The following is a 9109-nucleotide window of genomic DNA, read 5'->3' on the forward strand; positions in this document are numbered from 1 at the left end:
ACGAAGAAAGTTTTCCCAGGGCAAGGCTTATCCATTGCACTATGGATGTGCTGCCTCCTGCGAGTTCCCCTAATGTGGGAAACGCGACTGCATCATTTGTGGTAGTGGGGGACTGTGTTCTTTCATGCATGAATACATATATACATACATACATACTTACATACATACATACATACATAAAAGTTGCCAGAGCCCTAAGCCCAAGGGTCCTCACCTTCACATGGTTCCTATAGTTTGATCCTTCATTTGGCAAGTGACTTGCTAGATTAATCCATGCCTGAAACAGTTCCTCAAGGAGCTGGGGAAACCAAGTGGGACCCTGACAATGCAGGCCTCTGTCTGGATCCACTCTACACTCAGCAATAACAGTGCATGAAGTAAATCCTTGGAGAGCATTTTCCCATTTATCTTACTAATTAAAGGTCACCTACCATGGAAGGACCCAAACTCCCACCCACAGCAGGAATCTCCTCCACAATAACTCTGACAGATATATATCCAGCCTCTGTTTGAATATCTTCAGTGACAGGGAACTCACTACCAGAGAGCACCAGCTCCACTGTTTTGAATATAATGTGGGGTCTAGAATAAGCCACAGTGCTCCAGATCTCCCCACCTGCCACCTCAACTTGCCTCCCACAGTCAGGGACACGCACCATGAGGATCCCATGGTGAATGGAGACCATCTCTCCCTTAATCTCAAAGAAGCAGCCCCCAACTAACCCCTAGTGCCTGGCCAGACCCACTGACATGTCCATCTACCTACAAGCAAATGAAATTTCCATCAATTTTCTTTGTGACCGGAATTTTCAGAGCATCATCTGTATCTCTCACAGAGCAAGAGGCAATGTGAGAGAGACAAGCATCAAACGAATCTCTGGTACACGTGCAGTCTTCCCAAACCACTTTCCTGTTTCCTCTTTAATTTGATTCTGAGGGTGATCACCGAGACAGGCTACACCAGGGGAGACCTGTGACTTGGGCCTCCTAAGTCAAGAAACTCTGCAGCTGTAACTCTTAGCTCCTTTTAACACCAGGAGTGTGGAGGGGAGAGCAGGTTTGGGAACTCATTCCTTTATACCGCTATGAGATTTAGGGCTGGTCCTGCCCTGCAGCCCCCAGTCCTGTGCCCTCCTCTAGGTCAGCAGGCGCTCTTGTCAATCAACAGAAGAAACTTGCAACTCAGCAGGGCAAAATAAGAGAGGGAAACAAGGCAGGGGATGATGCTAACTCCACGCCAGCCCAGGAATTTTAGGGCATGCAGAACTCAAGTAAAAAGGACACCCTCCTGGCCCTGGCCGGGTGCTCAGTGGTTAGAGCATCAGCCAGTGGACTGAAGGCTTGTGGGTTTGATTCCTGGTCAAGGGCACATAGCTCAGTTTCCCCAGCCCCAGTAGGGAGTGCATGTGGGAGGCAATCAATCATTGCGTATCTCTCACATACATGTTTCTCTCTCTCCCACCCCTCCTCTCACTCTTCCACTCTCTAGAAATCAATTTAAAAAATAGCCTCAAGTGAAGATTAACAACAACAAAAAACAAAAAAAAGAGGAAAAAGACAAATGACAGAGGACAGTAGCATCCAGGAAAGCACAGAGGGGCAGCTGGATAAAGAAGGGGCAGTGAGATAGACTCGGGTGGGACAGGGTAGAAGCCAGAGCCATCAAAAATATGAGGCTAAGGACTATGTGGCCAGCCAGCTCTAAGAGGCAGCTGGAGGATTTGCATGTGCTTTACATACTGGTCTGAGGCCAGTTAATCAACTGCTAAGGAGGTCAAGGTCACACGAAGGCCCCCCATTTCACTAGATGGCCCTTCAAACATCTCAGAACTGGGGTGACTACCCTGCTGCCGAAAAAGCCCCACGTCATGATACAAGGAACATTTTTTATTTTAACCTACCCCCATACCACAAAAGCATAAAGGTGGCTTCCCAGTACTCATAAAGTACAGCAAGTAAGCAAAAATTGGAAGTAACAGTAAAAGTAAACCACAGAAAAGCAGGCACACAAAATGGAACCATTCACAAGGCTAATACAAAAGCAAATAGCCCCACATATGGAAGTCCCTACGTGTGTGTAACTTAATCACTTGCCAATTCGCAATGTCCTTAAAATAAGAACAAACCAACTGCTCAGGAGAAGTGAAATGATTTCTGCTACTGAGACTCTACAGCAAGCATGTCTAACTCACGGCCCATGGGCCACATGCGGTCCACAATTAATATTTTTGCAGCCCAGCCAATATAACAGTAAGAAAAGTTTTAATAAATATTTTGTAACTTAATTTTTATAATATGCTGTTATACATAATCCTATCTAATAAAGAGGTAATATGCAAAATGACCATCACTCCAACACACAAGATGGCCACCCCCATGAGGACACAAGATGACTGCCACAAGATGGCCTGCAGGGGAGGGCAGTTAGGGGTGACCAGGCCTGTAGGGGAGGGCAATTGGGGGGAACCAGGCCTGCAGGGGAGAGCAGTTAGGGGTGACCAGCCCTGCAGGGGAGGACAGTTAGGGGTGACCAGGAAGGCAGGGGAGGGCAGTTAGGGGCAATCGGGGCAGCAGGGAAGCAGTTAGGCATCAATCAGGCTGGCAGGGGTGTGGTTAGGTGGTGATCAGGCTGGCAGGCAGAAGTGGTTAGGGGCAATCAGGCAGGCAGGCAGGCGAGCGGTTGGGAGCCAGCCATCCTGGATTGTGAGAGGGATGTCCCAGATTAGAGAGGATGCAGGCTGGGCTGAGGGACACCCCCCGCCCTCATGTGCATGAATTTCGTGCACTGGGCCTCTAGTTATTAATAATGAACTACAGCCGAAACCGGTTTGGCTCAGTGGATGGAGCGTCGGCCTGCGGACTCAAGGGTCCCAGGTTCGATTCCGGTCGTGGGCATGTACCTTGGTTGTGGGCACATCCCCGGTGGCGGGTGTGCAGGAGGCAGCTGATCGATGTTTCTCTCTCATCGATGTTTCTGACTCTCTGTCCCTCTCTCTTCCTCTCTGTAGAAAATCAATAAAATATATATTAAAAAAAAATAATGAACTACAACGGCCCTAGCCAGTTTGGCTCAGTGGATAGAGCATCGGCCTGTGGACTGAAAGATCCTGGGTTCGATTCTGATCAAGGACACATGCCTAGGTTGCAGATTCAATCCCTAGTGGGGGCCGTGCGGGAGGCAGCCAATCAGTGATTCTCTCTCATCATTGATGTTTCCATCTCTCTCCCTCTCCATTCCTCTCTGAAATAAATAAATTAAAAATAATAATGATAATGAACTACAACGGTTGCTAATGACTGATTACTACTGTTGCATTCATTTCTGTTATGCGCCTTACGCACAGGCGCACCATTTCTCTCCCCTAATACTAGCAGCGAATATTGTAGCAGCCAATTGCCACATCATTAGTCTTGGACTGACTTGTTTGGTGTATGCAACAGGAAATATTTCACTTTTGGAGAACAAGAAAAATAGGTTTATTTGCGTTAAGCTTATTAATTTATGCAGTTATTCAGTGTCTGGTAAGTTAATGTTCAAGAAAAAATATTAATTTTTATTAAAATGTTCTATTGTGCCGTGACTAGTTTGGCTCAGTGGATAGAGCGTCGGCCTGCGGACTGAAGGGTCCCAGGTTCGATTCCAGTCAAGGGCATGTACCTTGGTTGGGGGCACATCCCCAGTAGGGCATGTGCAGGAGGCAGCTGATCGATGTTTCTCTCTCATCGATGTTTCTAACTCTCTATTCCTCTCCCTTCCTCTCTGTAAAAAATAAATAAAATATATAAAATAAAACATAAAATGTTCTATGGTTTTATGTTAACGATTACTCATTTATTTCAGCCCTTTGTATTCAGCATGTCTCTATCGAAATAAATCTATATTTCTATGAAAATTTAAGCTATTTTTTTTTTTTGCGGCCCACATAAACTTAAACCTTGTTTATTTGGCCCATGTTAGCTTTGGGTTTGACATGCTTGCTCTAAAGGAATTTCTTCTGAGGCTCTTCTTAAACAGGACATGGTATAATGTAACCATCTTTTGGGAACATGGGAGAAGAGAGACATTTCCAGTGAGTTTTATCCCTAACAGAGACCCTTAAAATAGGGCAAGGAGGCCACCAGGTACCAAGAATGCCCAGCCTCCTCCCAAAGAAACCACCACCAAAGACAGTCAATGGCACATGCTTAAGATGTATTTACCTTATCCTCCACTGCCAAGTTACTACCTCACACACTGGTGGCAGAGGGGAAACTGCCACAATCGTCTAGGAGGATTAGTACCCACTAAAATACATTCACAGTAACCATAAGTTGGAAACAACCTAATTCCATCACTAGGTGAATGGCTAACCAAAAGTAGCATATTCATACAGTGTAATACATTTAGTGATAAAATTGAACAAACTGCTGATATACACAAAAACATAAATGAATCTCAAAGATGTTATGTTGAGCAAAAGAAGACAGACAAAAAGAGTATATAGAGTTGACCCTTAAACAACATGGGTTTGAACTGTGGTCCATTTATATGAGGATTTTTTTAAATGAATATACCATTGGCCCTCCATATCCCCAGGTTTCACATCCTTGCATTCAACCAACCATGGATCAAAAACAGTATTCAGCCTGGCCGATGTAGCTCAGTGGTTGAGCGTCCACCGATGAACGAGGAGATCACGGTTCGATTACTGGTCAGGGCACATACCCGGATTGCGGGCTCGATCCCCAATGTAGGGCATGCAGGAGGCAGCTGATCAATGATTCTCTCTCATCATTGATGTTTCTATCTCTCTCTCCCTCTTCCTTCCTCTCTGAAATCAATAAAAATATATTTTTTAAAAAAACACAGTATTCAATCCAAGTTTGGGAACCCATAGATGCGGCAGGCTGACTATATGCATTGTTCTACGCCATCATATCTAATAAGAGGGAATATGCTAATTGACCATCACTCCATCACAAAGATGTCTGCACCCACAGCTGAGGCCAAGTTCCCATAAGGAGCCTTAACGAGCAATCAGCAGGGACCTGAGGCTACGCCCTCCCCCGCCCCCATGGGGCTTGACAGGGGACCTCAGGCTGCGCCCCCCACCCAGCCGGGCTTGACAGGGGACCTCAAGGTGCACTTCCGGTCCTGGTGCTGGGCTAGGGGACCTCAGGCTGCTCCCCCCACCCCAGAGCAAGGCCAGGGGACCTCAGGCCACACCCCCACCTGGTAGGGCTTGACAGAGGACCTCAGGCCATACCCCCACCTGGTGGGGCTTGATAGGGGACTTCAGGCCACGCCCCCCACCTGGCAGGGCTTGACAGGGGACCTCAGGCTGCTCCCCCCACCCCAGCACCAGGCCAGGGGACCTCAGGCCGCACCCCCCACCCAGCCGGGCTTGACAGGGGACATCAAGGTGCACTTCCCATCCTGGTGCTGAGCTAGGGGACCTCAGGCTGCGCCCCCCACCCAGCCGGGCTTGACAGGAGACATCAAGGTGCACTTCCCGTCCTGGTGCTGAGCTAGGGGACCTTAGGCCGCACCCCCCACCCAGCTGGGCTTGACAGGGGACCTTAAGGTGCACTTCCCATCATGGTTCTGGGCTAGGGAACCTCAGGCTGCGCCCCCCACCCGGCAGGGCTTGACAGGGGACTTCAGGCCGCACCCCCCCACCCTGGCACCAGGCTGGGGGACCTCAGGCCGCGCCCCCCGCCCTAGCACCGGGCCAGGGGACCTGAGGCTGAGCCCCCCTGCCTGGCTGGGCTTGACAGGGGACCTCAGGCCGTGCTCCCCACCCAGGGGGCTTGAAGGGGGACCTCAAGGTGCACCCCCAGTGCTGGGTTGGGGGAACTCAGGCCACGCCCCGCCCAGCGGGGCTTGACAGGGGACCTGAGGCTACGCCCCCCTGCCAGTGGGGCTTGATGGGAGACCTGAGGCTGCGCCCCCCCTCCCGGTGCTGGTCCGGGGGCCTGAGGCTGTGCCCCCCTGCCTGGCAGGGCTTGACGGGGGACATCAGGCCATGTCCCCCACCCAGCGGGGCTTGACAGAGGATCTCAGGCCATTGTCCCCCACTTGGCGGGGCTTGACGGAGGACCTCAAGGCATGCCCCCCCACCCTGGGCTGGGCTGGGGGACCTCAGACCATGCCCCCCCATCCTGGCACTGGGCCAGGGGACCTGAGGCTACGCCCCCTGCCCGGCAGGGCTTGACAAGAGTGGGACTGGCCAGGTCTGGATCTAGCCCAATGTGGAGGGGCCTGCCGGGTCTGGGTCTCACACGATTTTGAGGTGCATGTGGGTGGATGGGGACTTGACTCAGGGTCCCATGGTGCGCCCCAGACTCTGACAGGAGGAAGGTTTTCATATACATTTTACTAATTTTCTTTCATCTCTGACACTTCTATTATAGAGAAAGGGCAAATAGCAATATTAAATTGTTTCCTCTAATTAATCCCCTTTTAATGTGCACAAATTTCGTGCACCGGGTCACTAGTTTTATATAAGAGCCTTGAGTATCCTCAGATTTTGGTATCCACAGAGGGGGCGGGGATAGTTCCTAAAATCAATCCCCCACAAATACCAAGGGATGGCTGTAGTTAAGTTTTGAGGGAGTCAAAAATTGTTACATAGATTCCAACTGTATGGAAGGTCAGCACCACTAACCTTGTATGATTTGTATAAACATCTAAAAGGAACAAAACTAATCCTATCTAATAAAAGAGTAATATGCAAATTAACCATCACTCCGCTACACCCACAAGCCACACCCACAAGCCAATCAGGAGCGAGTATGCAAATTAACCCAACCAAGATGGCTGCAGCCATGGAGCGAGCAGGAGGCTTGAGTTTCCCTGGTAATGGAGGAAGCCAGGCTTTCCACACACCCTAGCCAGCCTAGGCCTCCACTCAAGGCTACAAAGTTTCAATTATAGAAGGTAAATAAATCCCAACAAAAATGGCAGCAGCCATGGAGCTGGAGAGAGCAGGAGGCTTGAGTTGCCCCCGGCAATGGAGGAAGCCAAGCTTTCCGTACACCCTGGCCAGCCTAGGCCTCCACTCAAGGCTACAAAGTTTCAATTATAGAAGGTAATTAAATCCCAACAAAAATGGCGGCAGCCACGGAGCTGGAGAGAGCAGGAGGCTTGAGATGCCCCCGGCAATGGAGGAAGCCAAGCTTTCCACACACCCTGGCTGGCCTAGGCCTCGGCTTAAGGCTACAAAGTTTCAATTATAGAAGATAAATAAATCCCAACAAAAATGGCTGCGGCCATGGAGCAAGCAGGAGGCTTGGCTCTGCTCAAGGCTACAAAGTTTCAATTATAGAAGATAAATAAATCCCAGATACGAGGGCCTCCGCTTGGGTTGCTGGGGGGCATGGCCGGTCTGCAAACCACCACAGGACCCTCACCCAGGCTGCCCCACTCCCCAAGGGAACGTCGACCCTAATCTGGGACACTCTTCAGGGCAAACCAGCCGGCCCCACCCCCACACATGCACCAGGCCTCTATCCTATCTAATAAAAGAGCAATATGCAAATTGACCATCACTCCAACACACAAGATGGCTGCCCCCATGTGGACACAAGGTGGCCAGCAGGGGAGGGCAGTTAGGAGGGACCAGGCCTGCAAGGGAGAGCAGTTGTGGGCAATCAAGCCTTCAGGGGAGGGCAGTTAGGGGTGACCAGGCCGGCAGAGGAGGGAAGTTGGGGGTGACCGGGCCTGCAGAGAAGGGCAATTGGGGGGGACCCAGGCCTGCAGGGGAGGGCTGTTAGGGGCAAACAGACTGGCAGGGGAGCAGTTAGGCATCAATCAGACTGGCAGGGGAGGGAGTGGTTATGGGGTGATTAGGCTGGCAGGCAGAAGTGGTTAGGGGCAATCAGGAAGGAAGGCGGGAAGGTGAGCAGTTGGGAGCCAGCAGTCCTGGATTGTGAGAGGGATGTCTGACTGCCTGTTTAGGCCCGATCCTACTGGGGGGGGGGGGTCCCAGATTGGAGAGGGTGCAGGCTGGGCTGAGGGACACCCCCAGTGCATGAATTTCATGCACCGGGCCTCTAGTCTATGATGATAAAAATTAAAACCACTATATACTATACCTACCAGAACAGCTATTTTAAAAAGAATTGCCCCGGCCAGTGTGGCTCAGTTGGTTGTTGGTTCGATTCCCAGTCAGGGCAGATGCCTGAGTTGCATGTTCAATCCCCAGGGGACAGCATGCAGGAGACAGTCATCAATGTTACATAGATGTTTCTCTCTTTTCCATTTCTCTCTAAAAATAAACAAACTATTCTTTTTTTAAAAAAAAAAAAAGAATATAATAATCTGACATTATCAAGTGTTGGTAAGATGCAGAGCAACCAGAATTCTCATACATTGCTGGTGCACTATATGGTACGGAACTATGTACACACATACATAAGTGAGAACATGTAAAACTAGTAAAAATTTGAATAAGTCTCGTGGACTGCACCCATAACAATTACCTGGTTTCATGTTGTACTTTAGGTATGCAAGATGTTAGCACCTGGGGAGGCTGGGTGAAGGGTGCACAGGACCTCCCAGACATTTTACAATTATTCCCAAATTAAAAAAAAAAAAAAACATTTTAAAAGATAAACTGAGATAGGCCAGTAAACTAGGACAAGTGGAAGAGGGAAATTGAGACAGAGAGTTGAACAAACTGGCAATTTACAGCAGATAAGTCATCTCCCTAGGGCAGTGGTCAGCAAACTCATTAGTCAACAGAGCCAAATATCAACAGTACAACGATTGAAATTTCTTTTGAGAGCCGAAAACTGACTTCTACGCATGGGCCACGAAGTTTCAATCACTCTGTACGTGCGCGCCTGCACATGCTATTTTGTGGAAGAGCCACACTCAAGGGGCCAAAGAGCCGCACGTGGCTCGCGAGCTGCAGTTTGCCGACCACTGCCCTAGGGATGACATCTAGGCCTCGGTTGTATTTCAGCTCCAGACCCAGAAAAGCAGTAAAACCAGGTGGGTGAAACCAGGCCCAGCTGCGATGACTAACAACCCCCTGCCCTAGCACTGATCAATCCATGGAGACCATGACCCTGAAGGAGCACACCTGGAAAACTGATGAATATTCTGCTGAAATCCTCTCGTGAG

Source organism: Cnephaeus nilssonii (genome assembly GCF_951640355.1).
Source record: "Cnephaeus nilssonii genome assembly, chromosome: 2".
In the NCBI taxonomy this organism is placed as follows: Eukaryota; Metazoa; Chordata; class Mammalia; order Chiroptera; family Vespertilionidae; genus Cnephaeus; species Cnephaeus nilssonii.